This window comes from Geospiza fortis, unplaced genomic scaffold, assembly GCF_000277835.1.
Source record: "Geospiza fortis unplaced genomic scaffold, GeoFor_1.0 scaffold405, whole genome shotgun sequence".
Taxonomy (NCBI): domain Eukaryota; kingdom Metazoa; phylum Chordata; class Aves; order Passeriformes; family Thraupidae; genus Geospiza; species Geospiza fortis.
The window spans coordinates 2,209,337-2,226,216 of NW_005054415.1; positions in this window are offsets into that span (position 1 = coordinate 2,209,337).

Here is a 16,880-nt window from a genome sequence, read left to right on the forward strand (position 1 = left end):
GAAAGTTTTACTATATAAGAAAAAGAATGAAATAATGTGAAGTAAAACACCTGGAGATTTTCTGCATCTCATGAGGGATATTGAAGAAATGGGGTTCACAGAAGCAGACAAGTATGATGAAAGAAAAAAAAAACCTCTTAGATAAGGATAAATTGCCTTTTAAACTTATTTTGTTTATTTTCTTGAAAAGAAGACAAATAGGGACAGGCATGACAAAAACTGTATTAAGAAGTAATGAAAGCTATAAAGAAGGTCAACTGGGAGCTTTTCTTCTTCTCTTCCATAATACAACAAAATGAGTTAGTTATTAAATTGAAGTGGGGCAAATTAGGAACTGATAAAAGGAAAATAATTTTTCTCACACAACACATAATTAGATTTTGGGACCCCTTACCACGGCATTTTGCTAAGGCCATAAATTAAACAAGATTCACAGAAGGAATAGATTTCACATAGATAAATTCTTGAGATACACTGGGGTTGAAACAAAGAATTTTACTTAATACTGACAAAGAATTATTTGAAGTGGTTTAAAACTCTGGGTTTTAGATATTAAGACAAACATAATGAGCACTTCACAGATGACCCCTATTAGTCAGAATGCTGGACAGCAAATCCAGAGCTCTCCTTCAGTACAGTAATTGCCATGTACTTGTGTTTCAAACATCACTCTTCATGGCTATAAAGCTGAAAGTATGAGTTTACACTGCCCAGGGAATAAAGACAAGTTTGAGGTCAGGGAGTTGAAGGGAAGGGGATAACTCAGGGAGCAAACTAAGGGGCTTCCCAGTTACTCCTGCTTGAGATTTACAGCCACAGCTGAGGAGAGATTCCATATGGAAGGAGCTTGCAGAGATTGTTTTTACTTCCTCCATCTCTATTAGCTACTTTTACTGTCATCAGGTCATTTTTAAATGCTGATCATGGAACAAGCCAATATGGCAGTTTTCATACTAGAAAGTACGGTGATTGCTTTGTTTAACCACTGGAAAAATGTGATCCTGCACATAGAAATTAAAGGTCTGTTACATTTCCTTCCTAAATGCTCTCACAGTGCCCAGGAAGGTCACTGGACTTGTCTCTTTTCAGCAGCAGTGGTGCTCAGGAATGCTGTTTGGCCAATTCTAGAACAACAACATACACAATTTGTGGTGATTAGCTTAAAGACTATTTTTTTCTGAAAACACTAATTATTATAGGAAAGGCAGTGAGTAGCTGCTGGAATGATTTACTACAAGACACAAAAGTGTTTGAATCAGAGCATTTCAGTTACTGGGAAGAAGTGAGCCATTTATGGGGGCAATGGCAAGAGAAGAGCATGAGAAATAAATGAAATGGAATCAGAAGAAGAAAAAGCTGAAAATTGCAAGGACACCCAAAACTGGAGAGATGCTGTAACTGACAGCTTGGCCTAGCAGGAATATAGAACTTTCCAAACTAAAATAAACATCTCCTCACAATTATACAGAAATTGCATGTTAGATAACCTTTGTTGGCCTGTGCTCAGTGATATACATCAGGTGTTCAGGTCCACAGAATTTCATTTCTTTTTGCTCTTCCAACTTACAATTCTTCATTGAACTTCAGTATTGATTTACTCCCAAATCACATACTGTACCTTCTCACACTATTGCTTTGTAGGTAAACGTTAACAACACTACAAGATGGAGCTGATCCAAAGTGTTTGTTAATTCATCAGTAGTGGGAAACCTATGTGTTTTCAAGCAATGCAAATTGCTTTGGCTCCTGCACAGCTCCTACTTTTTCCAAACACTGATGGCAAAGAACATTTCCCAGGATTCATATCAAGTGTTCATTTTAACAGCATTAATTTATGATGTAGGTTATTCCATTCTACCCTGAACAACATGACTTATTCAAAAAGCAAGCAATTTTCCAAAGTAAATACTCATTTTCCATTCAAAGTGGTGCTCTTTGTGGAATTTAAGAGAAAGGGCCTGGGTCTGGAAAACATCTTTTCTACCTTTTTTTCTTGGGGATCATTGTACTATCAGGATATTTTAAATACTTAACCCTTCCCACAAAATTTTAGAACTGTCTCACAACATCTACTGTAGAAGTGGAATTATAAATTAGAATTAACTTTATAAAAGAAAGTTCTTACTTTATTTTTACTGCTGCTATTTTTGTCTGCTTCTCTGGCTTCAAAATTCTGTAGATGATTATAGGATCACTCAGCATAAAAAGAATTATATTTTTCATTACAATATTGACCTAATTGTCCATGAGTCACTTAACCTCCCCAGTGATTCAGGAAACATGTCAGTGTAAATGTTCCCTTTGTGCTGGAGTGAATTTGGCTCCTGATAGAATTGATAAATAAGGAAAAATTGAAGCTTGAGTTGTGGGCAGTCATGACATGGGTGCATGTTCAGAGACTGGTCTGCCCATGCTGACATTAACTCAGGTTTTTGTTGGGATTATCACACAGAATGCAGGGAAGAGGGGCTTTCTGGCCAAACCTGAACTTCTGCACTGAAGGTCTGTCACTTGAAATACCAATTAAATAAAAACCTGCAATAATATTGGAAGAAAAACCAGAACTTGCACAGACTGTCAAGGGCACTGTGTATATTGAATGTAACACAGCAAGATTAAGAATTACCCAGGCAGTTAAACTGAGACAACTGAAATGCTGGGGTGTAAAACTAGGGTGTCTGAGGACAAAACACATCTGCGATTTTGAACTAAATATCATGAAACACTTTCAGAAAAATAAATGTTTACAATGCATTTCTAAAACCCAATCCCTTACAAAATAACTTCCCTTGTTTATCCCTACATTGACCTGTTATCTCAAAATTAACTGCCGAAGAGAAGGCAAAATGAAATAATTCTGCAGCTATGAATGAATACTCATACTCTGTTTTGATAACTAATAATGTAAGATCAGCTAATTAAACACCCTCTTAAAATGAATGCTTGAATGAATTTTTAATTCACTCACTGTTACCAGTATGGCTCTTAATAGAACAGAGCTCTGTAGTTTATCTCTAAATGGATTTTCAGAGTCAAAATTGGAGTGCCCTCCATCAACTAAGAGGGAAAAATGTGTGGGTGTATGCATTGTGTGTCTGTGTAAAGGGGAAGAATCACAGAATCATGTTGGTGGCTCTAAATAATCAGCAAAAACAATCTTAAAAATCAAGCAAGAGTTGCCAGAAACATTTTTTCTAGCTTGTTGATAACACAGTATGAGTGTTTCTAGTTGATGTTTTACACCAAACAACTTCAAATACCAGGAAAGATAATTATACACACGAGCAGGGGAAATGTATGATGGTGACATGATGGGAAGCAAATCTTGCAGCTGTAAAAAGATGCCAGGTGCCAGGATATCTCCCCATGTGAGAGAAGCCAGGCAGGTGATAATGCCAAGCCTTGCTATCACCCAGCCTGTAGTGTGTAATGCTGTGATATCTGGGGCTGGCTGACACGTTCTCTCAGGAATGATGTCTTAGAATTGGAGTTCTCAAGCCTCCACTACAGTTGGCACTGTGTCTGATTTACTAATTTATTAATACTAATAGCATGCTAATAGAAATTGATGAGGAAGAGCCTTGGTGTCATTCACACTGACCTGCCCAAGGACAGGAAGGGGCAAAAATACACCACAGGCATGGAGAACACAAATGTTGTTACAATTCTTCAACTCAACTGACAAAAAAAAAAAAAAAGCCATTTAGAAGAACAAAAGTTAAAAAAAAGCCTACCTCCCAAAAATCTATGAGGGTCAGCAGATCAGAAGATATTGCTCTTTCATTTTCACAGCAATCACAGCTTGCATGAAGCTGCCAGTATTCAGCATAAATAACACTTGGAAAATTTCAGAAGACAAATTTCCTCCTGCAATGTGACACCAAGGTGGTAAATGGAATGTTATTTTCAAATTTTGTTAGCTCAAAACATATTTGAGTATGGGCCAGAATGCATAAAGGAGCTTTGTGTTGAAAAGCAAAACCAGCATGAGCTCATGCACCAAATTATGTCTAGATAAGACATTTTTGAGAAATAGGCATTTCTTAGTTACTACAAAAGCTTCTGGTGATAATTAAATCAGTATAGCAAATAACATGTGTAGTTTTGAATTATAATCCTTGGACAAAAATATAGTTTCTGGAAAATTCACAACAGAATTTTCAAATACTGGCAGAAGCTTCCTATAGGTGTTTCAAACTTCTACTCAGCAAGGACAATTATCTCTGTTTGAAAGTTCTTTTCTAAACAACTAACACCTATTTTGTTCATTTTGAGTAAAGGAAAAATACCAGGCTAAACAGATTGCAACTTTTTTGTTCCTGATACTTATTTTTCTGCCTTTAAGAACATTATTTGAATTCCATAAAACAAAAGATGATTTTGCTTAAGACTGTTTTCAAAAATGCACACTGAAGAAACAGCTTTGGTTTTATCTACTCTTACTTTTTTCATCAAAAAAACTAATAAAGAAAAAAATAAATAAGAAATTAATACAGCTTTGCTTTCAAAGCAAAGCCGAAACTGCTTAATAAAAAAAGTATTTTCAACATTTTGAGTTATGTACAGATAATGTTTTAAAACATTTCCTATGAAAGATCACCTTTTGAAATAACATCTAAGAAAAAAAATCTCTCTGTAGACATTTTGCTTTTAAAATTTCATCCTGACCTTGAAATAAGCTGAATAAATTTGATGTGGATCAAACGTGTACTAAAATAACCCATTTATAAAGAGGAAGCTACATAGCCATAGAAATATTTATAAATAGATGGTGAATATAGAAATACAAAACCTGATTTTGCAAAAAAAGCATGATTTTAAGAGATCTGCAGCTGTTCTCAACCTTTAGCATTGCCTGTGTGAGCCAAGAGATTTTTGTCTAGTACTGAAGCTAAATTAACTTCATGGCTTGGATTTATCCCCTTGGGTAAACCCCTAACACACACTGTACCAGGCAAAAAGCTTACCCTCAATTTCATTTTCCAAAAATTGAAATGCTGTAAAAAATAAGCATAAATGTATTTCAAAATCCAATTGCTTTGGCCCTAAATCTATCTTTTCTTGGCAGAGTGTGGTTGTTTTTAATCTGAATGCTAATATTTTGCAATGTGGCATCAGATATAAAATACTAATTTACATTGTGCCAGAGATCTATAGTATTTCAATACTAGTCAATCAATAAATGATTACAGTAGTGGGTTTCTGAACAAGGGAACATTATTTAAACTATAAAATAATTCTGCAAATTATTCTGTAGATGATATGCACCAAAATGTCTAGAGCAGAACAACTACATTTATTAAACTGCGTCAAAGAGAGGGGAAGCAGAGTAGAAGAGTTGAGTGATTTCAGATCAACCTCTTAAGTAGGTGTAAGATCCAGAGGTGCAAAGGCTTCACCAAAGGAGGATAAATTGAACAAAATTCTGAAGTAAGAATTTAAGTAAAAATATCTTTAATAACTGAAAATTGGAAGTATTTGCAGACTGAGAGTTTCAATTCCAACTTTTATTCCTGCCAGCATACCTTGCAGTAAGTAGGGAAAAAATTTAACTTGTGTAACTATCATGTGAAATATACTATTTATAAAATTAGTGCATTTTTTATCTGCAGACATAGGCAGAATTCCTAACTAGATTCTTTTGGAAGAGCTATCAAACAAGAGTAACTACTAATTCTTGGTGTTGTATTTTTTTCTTTCATCTATTGGATTGATTTTCATTTACCAGAAATAAGTAACCTAATACTCCCATTCATCAGGCTAATAAACCTTATGCAGGCTTTACTCATGTTACAAACTGTAAGAACTAAAGAAATTTTCCCAATTATAGCCGGGAAAAGTCTTTATGGAGATAAAAAATTCAGCAGGGAAAAATATGCACATTTGACCGTTTTTCAGCTAATAGTTTTCTCTGCATCCTTCAGGTTTTTCAATCTAATAGAAAAACTCTTTACAATGATGTAGATGAACTACTAGAAAAATGGATGCACTACTGCTTGGAGAAAGCTATTTTTCCCTTAAAAACTACACATTTTTCCTTCTTTCACCAGCTTAAACATGATACTCCACTTACTGGACAGGGGCATTTCCTGCAAATAAAGATTTTCACTGCACATTCCACAAAACTATTCTAGCCCAAATAGTTTCATTATTCCAAGCCAAAGCCCTCATTTTCTATCAACCTGAGCTAATGCCTTTTCTAGCATTATTTACCTCAGCACTCCTTCTGAGTTGGCACAACCTCCATGAGATACTTCATGGATCTGCCGCACAGCCGGAGGACAGCAATGCTCTGGCCAAGTAAGGACATTCCTTCCTGCTGTCCCCAACCCTTCCCTTGCCTTCCCAAAAACGTGAGATCTCACTCACAGGTGCACAGAGTGAGCTGGGAAGGGAAGGGGTGGCTGAGGGAAGGATAAGGCTGAAATTCCAAGGGTTGCACGACCCTCCTGTGCCATGCAGCAAAGGGAAGGTGGCAGCTGAGGGGGGGAACACAAAGAGTTTCCCCACAGCAGCTTCTCCTCTTCCCTTTCAAACACTCTGGGAATTAGGAACACCAGCCTTGTGCTTCACAAAGAGGAAAGGGCCAAAGGGCTCTGTTAAATGTGGTGTTACAGCAAGGGAACAGGAGATTAGCACAGCCTGCCTCTTCCCTTGACACCTGCAACCAGAATGATTTAAGAATCTACCAAAGAGGGCAGGGTGGGGTCATGGAACACAGAGTGGCTCTGAAGCACTTGAACATGTCACACTGCTACTACAGCCAAACACCAAATTTCTCCAGAACTAGGGCTGGTTTTCTGCAATTTCTATGGATAGCAGTTGTGCAGGCTTAAGGAATGGCTATTATGAAGCAATAATAATTTTAATACTAGAATATACATATTTTTGTATTCCAGGTATTATACTTGAATTTTTCCATTTCTGTAGTCTTTATTTTGCTATGTAGGGATTTACAGTATATTTATTATATAGCTACTCTGATAGTAGTAGCTTACTGTATGTATTTTATATGTATTCTACAGAGCGGAAGCTTATTTATTTCACATCCTTTTACTGTAGATTTTTACTTTAATATTGTGATTTAGTTTGAAAAATTTAATGATATTGTAAGCCCAAGTAGCTGACCAAGGATTACTGAGCACAGAAAGAATAATATTATCACTTCAGTGCAGGATCATAACTGAACAAGAAAAATCTCTGGAAGTTTTAAAGTCTGTCTAATGCTGTAACCATGAATCCACAAGAAAATTCATATTCCTGCACTCCATCTGTAGAATGTGCAGAGGGAAACAGTTTTTTCAGTGGTATTTTTATAAAAGAAGCTTTGTCAGTTTTCATAACAAAAGAAGTTAGCTTAACTTTCCTTTGAGTTCTATTTCTTATTGTGATATATACACATATTCAGTATCTGCTTCAGTTTTAATTCAATCATCCATCAGTAATAACTGGAGCCCTGCTTACCTCCCTGTTTTCTCTCTGCCCAGTACTACTGTATTTCATATTTAGGTTGCTGATCATAAGTTTAAACATCTGATTTACTTGAGCCTGAGAAGCAGCACAAAAGGATTGGTGAGAGGCAAAGGCATTGTCGAGCTCCCTCTGCCATATTTAGGAATATTTTACTGATGTTGGCTTTTTGTCCTTCAACATACCACAGACATAGAGGAGAGGGCCAAGATAGGGTGGAGCTCTTGTTAGGTGTTTTATAAGGAAGTCAGATTTCCATATCAATAAAAAGATTGAATTTTAAACAGGGGAACTTGAAATAACAGGGGAATAGTATTTTACATTGCTTTAGCCCCTACACCAAGTTTCTCAGTTTATTCACACAATTCTTGTTACACCAAGCAACAGCACTGACCATTTGGGGCATAAAGTTGAGGAACACACCAGTCCTTGGGGAAATTTTATCTGGAAAGTGAAGGTGAAGAGGTGTCACTCCTCTCCCTGACTGATTCAGTTATCTGTTTGCATTTTGACAGTAAATGTAGGTATTGAATAAAACAACTGCTTTAATTTATATAACGTACTTCTTTGTTATTTAGTCTGTTCAGATAACCACTATGTAGCACATAATATGCCTTTCATTTCCATTCATAATTGCCTGCAGTATGTCAGCCTAAGTTCTCCATATATATCTCTGCTAACAATAAACTCAAAGTCATTGTTTATGTGGTAAAATCAAGAGCATTAAATGAAAATCAAAGCTAAAAAAAAGAGACAAAGCACCAAACTGCAAGCTGGAGTGGAGTTTAAAAGCAATCAAGGAAAATAAAGGTGAAAAATGAAAGGAACATCATAACAGCATTTGAGATGAATTATGACATTTTTAAGAACAAAGAAACCAAAGGTTTTTACAGGTAATAGTATGGCTTCTGATGCATGCACATTCTGGTGGCTGAAGAAATAAACATACAGTAGACATTGCTTTCAGTAAATTGCATGAATCATTCTGTGAAGAATGAAATCTGCAGGAAACACAGAGCACTGCAAAAATTGCACATTTGAAGATACAAAAATGACAACATCAGAAGGCTACTGAAGAAAAATACTTCACAATCTTGGAATGATTTAATTTTAAGTGGCAAGACAGAAGAAACATGAAGAAATATCTTTGAAAGCAAGATGACAGGTAGCAACTTCTGGCAGATAACATGAATTACTCCATGCTCATATAAATTACTTCTTTTTCTTAATAAAGGTTTATTTTAATATAAGTAAAAGCAAAACCACTAATACAGCAGTTTATATATGCAAAATACTGCATGAATACATAATGAAGATAGATATCAAACTACCAAGATGAAACTCAAGTTCTCAGACCAATCTGTGAGGCAGTGGCAGAAACTAAGAATTCAAGGATGGTCATTTCCTCTGGCTGGTGAATTTTAGCCTTCTCCATATGGTACCATTATCTTGCAACAAAGGAAATGTAATATCTTGTATAAAGCACAGAAAGTAATTGCAATCCCAAGCAGCAATTTCCAAGTTAATATCCTACGTTATAAAATTGGTGGGCATTTTGGGCTTCTATTCATAATAAGCAACTTGAACTGGCAAGAAATGTGGGCAGGCTTGAATGCTTACCCCAAAACCTGAAGGCAAACCTGCAGTTCACCTGTACTGAGACACTCCTATAAACCATGCTGCTGGAACAGAGGGGAATCTAAACTAAAAAAATAAGTGGATTTTTATATGCTTTTTGCTTTTATGCTGTATTCATATTCTTCAGCTGGTTTCTTTTACCACCTACATCTTTAATGACAATTGACAGTTAAGGAATTTTATGATCTTGATTCTCATTTTTATAATGGAGTTCTGGGAAAAAAAACCCACATTGGTTTAGGACAACCTGACTTGCCAATGTATGACAGCACCAATGTCTGAGTCAAGCATTCCAACATGTGATTTATGCAATGTTTTTACCAGTCAACAAAATACTCTTCATACTTTCAGGCAAGACAGCAATTACAGACTGCCTCCTGTGTTTAGAAACTGAAAGATTCCTGCTTCTGTTACCATTGTTTTCTGCTGCTGTCTCAGTATCTATCTCACAACTTGGATGCAGTAATTTCTCAATTGCATGTCAAGAAATAACTCCATTCCTACATTCTTGCAACTTCACTGTAACCTATCTTACAGGGAAAAAAGAGGTGTTAAATTGCTGACATTTTCAATAGTAAAATTTAATTTTTTCAATGCAACGTCTGGATATTTCCTCAATCAATTTTCATCCAATCTTTACTTATGATTTTATTCAGACCTAGAAATCATCTTGTTACAGAACACATGCAGCTCCTTGCCTATCTAGGGCCTAAAACAAGGCACAAGTGCATCCTTTTTATTGCTTCCATTTTTCCATGTTCCTTCATTTGACATACCTAGAGCCAAAGCAAAACAATGCCACCCTCTCTGTGTCATGCCCTTTCTTTGGCTTTAGTGTGACCATAATCAAGATGCTGCTATTAACTACACAAAACTATGATTAGAAACTGACATATTTTAAAGTGCTCAAATATTTATAAAACTCTAGAGCAAAAGATAGGCACAGTATGTGCCTTGTGTACAGGCAGGGGAAATATGCACAGAGAACAGTCCGAGATCAGTAGTCCTCTGAAAAGTAATACATTTTGTTTGTCTGTATTTTCTAAAAAAACCTATTGCATTATGTTAAATACCCTGAGGGCTTAGAGTAAAACGTGACTGGAATGAATATAAAGACAAAACTTTCTGTCTCATTAGATGATCTGAGTTTCAAAATCTGTTCTAAAAGTGTTGTAAAGTGTGTAGTGTTGTAGATTAATGCACTGAATACATTTCCACAGTGCTTGATGTGTTTCATAAAAGGTCCATTTCAGAAGTGTGCTGTATTATAGGTGAACAGTCGCAGTAAATAATCTTGTTACAGAAACCTAAGCAATTTTTACAAGGCGTATTTCTGGCTGACTGAACAATTTATTCTCCAGATGTCACATTGTATTTTTCCAATATAAAATGAAACAGCTTTTTTTTTTCTTTTCTCTTTTTTTTAAGGCAGACTCTTTTGTTTGGATCAAAGGTACTTCCTTAAATAGAAAAATCTATTATTAAAACCCACTGCAGTATAAAATTTACACTATATGTGATTACTCTAGTAATTTATAATTTTATTTAATTTAGTGGGATAAAAGACCACACCAAAGTGTGAATACTGCTGAGGATAGCTGTGTACATTTTAAATATAGGAGTCATTAGTTCCCAAACTGATCATCTCTGTTGATCCTAAAGGTTGCAGGCATCTTGACTAGATCTATGTTTAGTTAAAACTGTGTCACTTCAGATGTTACCCACTAATAAACCCATATGTCACATTATAGGCCCTGGAAGATTACATGATAATGTGATATGATAAGAACTGCTTCTCTGGAAGGCAAGGAAATTAAAAACATTTTCACTAGGCAGACATCATCAGTAGAGAAAAACAAGGTAATTTTCCAGCATATATTTTCTTGGCTTGAGAAAAGAAATATTTTCACAGGAAGCTCTCTCCCAGGAAAATTGACAGACTATCAGCAACCTATTTTACTGGTGAAAAAATGAAAGAAAAAATAATCCTAGGCACTAGTGGATATCACACATTTCTATTTTCTCATCTTATTTTCTTGATTATACAAACAGAAAATTAGCATCAAAGGATAAATTTCTTTAAAATATTCCCCGGTTTACTCTTCATTGTTTTCTAATCATTTTTCTGTTTCTAGCCACCAAGGTCTGTATTCATATAGACCTATATAAACAGTTGCCAAACAGTTGAATCTAAAACTTTTTGTCTATTAATATGCAGCTGGTTACCTAAATCCAATTTCACCAAATAATTAGGGTATTGAATTTGCAGTGATTGATTTGTTTAATCCAAGGCCTAAGTCCCTATTCTGTATTTTGGGTTTTGGGAGATATGGACCTCCCAGCTAAGAATTTTAGGTGTTGTGGAGCATATAGAATAGGAATGTTATGGATTACCTCCAGAGAAGGAGACTCCACATCCTCTCTGGACAATCTGTTCCAGTGCTTGGTCACTGCACAGTCAAGTTCTTCCTCAGAATCAAGTGGAACTCCCTGTGCAACAGTTTGTGCCTGTTGCTTCTTTTTTTATTGCTTGGCATTACCAAGAAGAGCCTGGCTCCATCCTCCTACATTAGATTAGCAAGGTTGCCTCTAAAATTATTCACATAGATTTAAAACTGTGTAAATTTATAATGCAACTTCAGTACCACCTCTGAAGAAGAGATTCTTTGCTTAACTTCACTCTCCTGATGTTTGGGGTTTTTTTCCTATTGTCATTTGAATCCTACCCCTGCTTCTCATCTGACAGCAGAGGTCACAAAAATTGAGGCAATCACTGCAATATGGAGAGGAGATTAATTTGAGAAGCAGAGTGTTGATCACAGTACCTACTGCTGGCCGTTGTGTGTGCAAAGGCCAATGTGCAATGACAGTGCCTCACTTGCTCCTCACTTCCAGGGTCCATTAGCAGGCTTTGGAATTTCATCCAAGTCCATTATTTTTGTGGCTGAATCAAGATAATTGGCCTGGTCTTTCTTCTTGCTTGAGAGCTGGAAGGTCTCTGACAGTCTTCTTATTAAGGGGATAACCTGTCAAACCCATGAATGTGCTGTGACATCTCCAGCCTCCAGACAGTCCCCTCTGCCCTACAGCTGGCTTGTATTAGAGCTCCCTTTTGAAAGCCCAATGGAGATAAATGAGAAAATGATTTTAAGGCTATTCTGCACAAGACCCTTTATCTATACTGAGATACTGATAAGCCCCATGAAGAATCCTTCCACTGCTAAAAGTTATGAGTGACTACAGAACAGCTACTTTGACTTTTGCTTTTTACCTAAGTTCAAATGGATTTCAATGAGTTTCCTCACATAAGACTGACTTGACTTGACCAAAGTAAAGCAGTGTCTTCTGGACCTTTCCTGGTTAGGTCTTCAGTATGAGCATCAGCACCAGCTGTGTGACTTTGTATTCCCTGTGGCTGGTTCATATTAAATAGCTATTTAATATACCAAACACAGTCACTTTGGTTGGAATCCTTATTTTTCCAGGGATTTTCCTGCACTCAGAACGGCACTGCTGAAGGATACCTTAAGAAGAGGAAGCAAGATCTGGACCTGAGATGGAACTCAAAAGTCATGAAAGGCACCAGAAACATAGGAGTTACACAGCAATGGACCAGACATCCTAAAATCACTTCCAAAAGCACAAGCCAATGAAATTAAACATTCTTATCCTTACAATAAGCTCCCTGGGTTGTTTTTACATGCCTTTCCTTCTTCCTTGCTTTGGAAGAGGTGTGGAAAAGAAGGCAGACCTGTGATGTACTACTCAGTAGCAGATGGCATGGGAGCCAAAAAGAGCAGCATTATTCACTCGAGAGATCCAGGGACAAATATGGTGGTCTCACATTAAAGCTTTTTTCCCCTCTGCTTCCAGGTTTGGAATGCATGAAAATCAACCTGAGACTCCATCACTTCTCCCTTTCAGAAGCCCAAGAATGTGTCTGGACCAGAAGGAATGTGTTCCATCACCACTGCCATGTCCTGCTGGAGAAATGAATGTGCCAACGTGAGGTAGATGGTGCCAGTAAGAGACTGGGAGCACAAGGATCAGGTAAACAGGATCAGGTTTTTAAAACTCTAACACAATTAATATCTTCTTGCCTTAGAAGTTTGCAATGAGCAGTTACCAAACACAAATTCAGACACCATAACATCATGTATAATGGCAAAAGCACTGAAACATACTTATTAATTAGTATTTCTGATACAATTCTTAAGACATTGGTGAGCTTATAAAATAAGAGAAAGTTTCAAATTGAGGTAAATTGGAAGGGAATCCTTTCCTGAAAATACTTTTAATTGGCCATCATTTCCTGTGCTTCTGTTTTCTCCGACTACAGTCACTTGTGTCCCTGTTAGCTGCCTCCTACACAGTCCAGTCTTTCCTTTTTCCTCATCCTACAATGAGCCACTAACACTGTGCTCATCAGCTATCCTATTACCATAGAAATGATAGCTACATCACAAATTCAGCAGTCTGATTCCTTGACAGGGTTGATTAGGAATAGAATATGAGCTGGAGGAAAGCTGAACCCTTGATTAAACACAAATAAGTCTTATAATGAATAGATATGGGAATAAAATATATTTAAAATCAGAAGAAGTATCTTCATATTCTACATAAGAAGTATTTTTGGCACTTTTAAAAAAATTTTTGAACTGTTTCAAATTGCTTCCCTAACTTCTTCTTAAATTACTCATATACCTACAATTAGTTGTCATATGTGCTCCAGAATTCACTCAAAAATCAGTGCAAGTTCAGCTTGTAAAACACTAGTTAGGACTTTACATTTCTTTCACAACAAATATATTTAGAATTGCAAATGAACTATAGCCAAGTATACACAGCCACACAAACTCAGGCAAGGCTGTAGGTTTATTACTTTCAATCAGATCTATTTGAATTCAAAGGCTGTGTTATTTTGGGTAAGTTCTGGTAAGTTCTTTCTGGTAAGTTCTGACAGTTTCCTTAATGAAAACACCTCCCACAAGGTGTTCTGCATCTTGCCCCAGTCCCAGAAAACCACTTTTCTCTACACCAAATGAAGCCCTTGGCTCAGTAGGACCCTGACCCTTTCCTCTCCCACAGCTTCAATACCTTAATGAATGAATCAAAGTTAGACACTTTATTGTCTCCTGTATCAAGACCAGTATTGAGCCCACAGCCACTAAAGCTGGAAAAAGACTATTTTTATCATTCAAACCATTCATCCCAAAAGAAGAAATACCATATATGAAAATAGAAGTGTTCTAACAGTTCATTTTTCAAGAGCCTGTCTTTTCAAGTTCTCACACTAAACGTAAGTGCTAAATCCTCAATTCATATTTTACTGGAGACTTGACAACTCCGATTGCAACCAGTTTATTTTACCAGTAAAAGTGTACAGTAGGGTGTGCAAACCCATTGCAGGCCATCTCTATTCTCAGGCCTGCTGCAGTGCTTCTTCTACTTCAGACTATTTAGTCAATGCCATTAATCAAAATCCTATAGCAGAAAATGCATGCATAAGTCCTACACATTTATTGCCATGGCAACAATTCAGGCTCTTGTTCATATGTCAAGCTACATCAGTGGAGATAAATTCTATTGTTTTCACACTGACAGTGCTCTCTGTGTTGGACTTAATCCATAGAAAAATATAGCTTTACCTCTTATTAAAATAAAACACAGACCACCCAACTCTCCAAATTCTCATTCCTCACATCATTTAAGTAAACAATCTGAATAGTTATAAAATTACAGTTTGATATTCAGTTTTATGGTAGTGATTAAAGTGTAAAAAATGGCCCAGTACTCATGATATTGTCTCAATCTGTGGGATTGGTTAGGAATGTAATTCTTCATGAAAAGATGAGCTCATTTCTGTGAAGCCAAATAGCAATGATACCAGAGCACTGCATTCTTGAATTAGATTCCAGTATTTTAAAATAAATGCCTTTAAGCTTTAAGTGAAGTTGATGTAGTTCATTTTCCAACTTAGCTGTGATACTGTGGTTTTCATAACATAAAAATTAATGATTAATGCATAATATCATGAAAAAAGATTTTATATTTCACTCAGTTCATGATAAAATACACTGTCATATGGGTGACTCACAAATGCAAAAGAAAGATAAGAATCATTTTTCATACATAAGCCTCTCTAGATTTACTTTTGCATGTTCTATTATGAGGAAACCTTAATGCCCAATATAATTTGATATGATTTTACTGCATAGTAGATCACAGTTTTGATTCCAATTTCCATAGACACAGTATGCTTCTCATTTTCACAGACTAATAAGAAACCAGTGTTTCATTAATAAAATACTTCTAATGTTTCATACTTTCATTGTTCCCTGTGTACAGAGCATCACACCCTCTGGAAAGGCAGAAGCCTCACATCAGCACAGAAGACACATCCTTTTCAGTCTGACCCTTTTTCCACTTCCTCATGCAGATTTAAGTCTCTGCTTTTCCAGCATGCTTCATATTGACAAAGCCTATTACTGTGATATACTACACTGGAGTTCATTTCAACTAATATCCACAGCTACATCTGTTACTGTCAGTGCCCAATCCAAGTTGCTGCCTCAATGAAGATGAAGACAGCCATTATTATTTACTTATTGTCACCCCATGTTATGCCAGTATCAGAAACTGCCTCACATCCACACCATGTGTGACTTGCATCAAATATATATGTTTTTAAATGGGGGGCTTTGTGTAATTTGTAAATATCCTGTGAACTTCATTCATATTAATGAAACAGCGTTTGCACTTTCCTGGCATTTTTATGCAAATTGCAGTAACTCTTTGTGTGCCGTGTCTCTGTACATGACACAGGCCACAGCTCCTGAGACCAGGCTGATTTCCCTGGATGAGCAGCACAGGACAGAGCATGCCTTTTCCCACCATCTGAAAGAGAGAACCAGGGGCTCTGGAGAGCTTAAGCACAGGATATATCAAACAACTTGAGTCTTGCAATGTTCTTAAGAAGAAGAACTAATGAAATATATTTCAGGGTCTGAGCAATTCAGAGCAAAATCTCTTCTCTGAACTCCAGCAAGCAATGTTTTACCATTCCTTTCTTTGCATCAATTAAAATCATCACATTTCTCATTGCTCCTAAATCGGTCCCATACTAGTTTCAATAAAATATGTTTTTAAATAATAATATTTGAAGCAGAACAAAAGCAGCTTTTCCCCATATGCATGAATTACACATCAAAATAAAATTTTAGTTCCCAGTTTAGCACTGCCCTCTGGTGATACATATCTTGGATATGTATGTGACCTATTTAATCTCAGTGTATCAGGCCCAGATCTGGACAAGACTAAAATAAAACTTAGGCATTTAGATCTAAGACAATAATTCCTTCATCTTCTAATACTTCACCCTATATTTCTGCCCACCAAGTTCCCCAGCCTGAAGCTTGCTTTGTGCATAGGCAGAACTCCAGCCATCTGGGATGGCCTTTGGATGGGGTCTGCTAGAATCTCACAGAGTTGTCCTGTCATCCCCTAGAGGAGTCCCTCACGCAGGAGTGGGTTCTCAGTCCCCAGCATACATCTGCAGTACAGACAACCTCAGCCATGCTTTATCTTCCAAAGCCTTCGGTATCTACTATCAAACAAGTGTTCTCAGCCATAAATCTGTCTCTGGGTGATTGTATCTGAGTTGCAGGGAGTCATCTGAATCCCCACAGGGCTGAAATTTATGAACTCTGCTTTCAGCAGAGGGTTTCCTGCAACATTTGCTGTCTGTTTATGTATCTCATTAGGAGGCACCC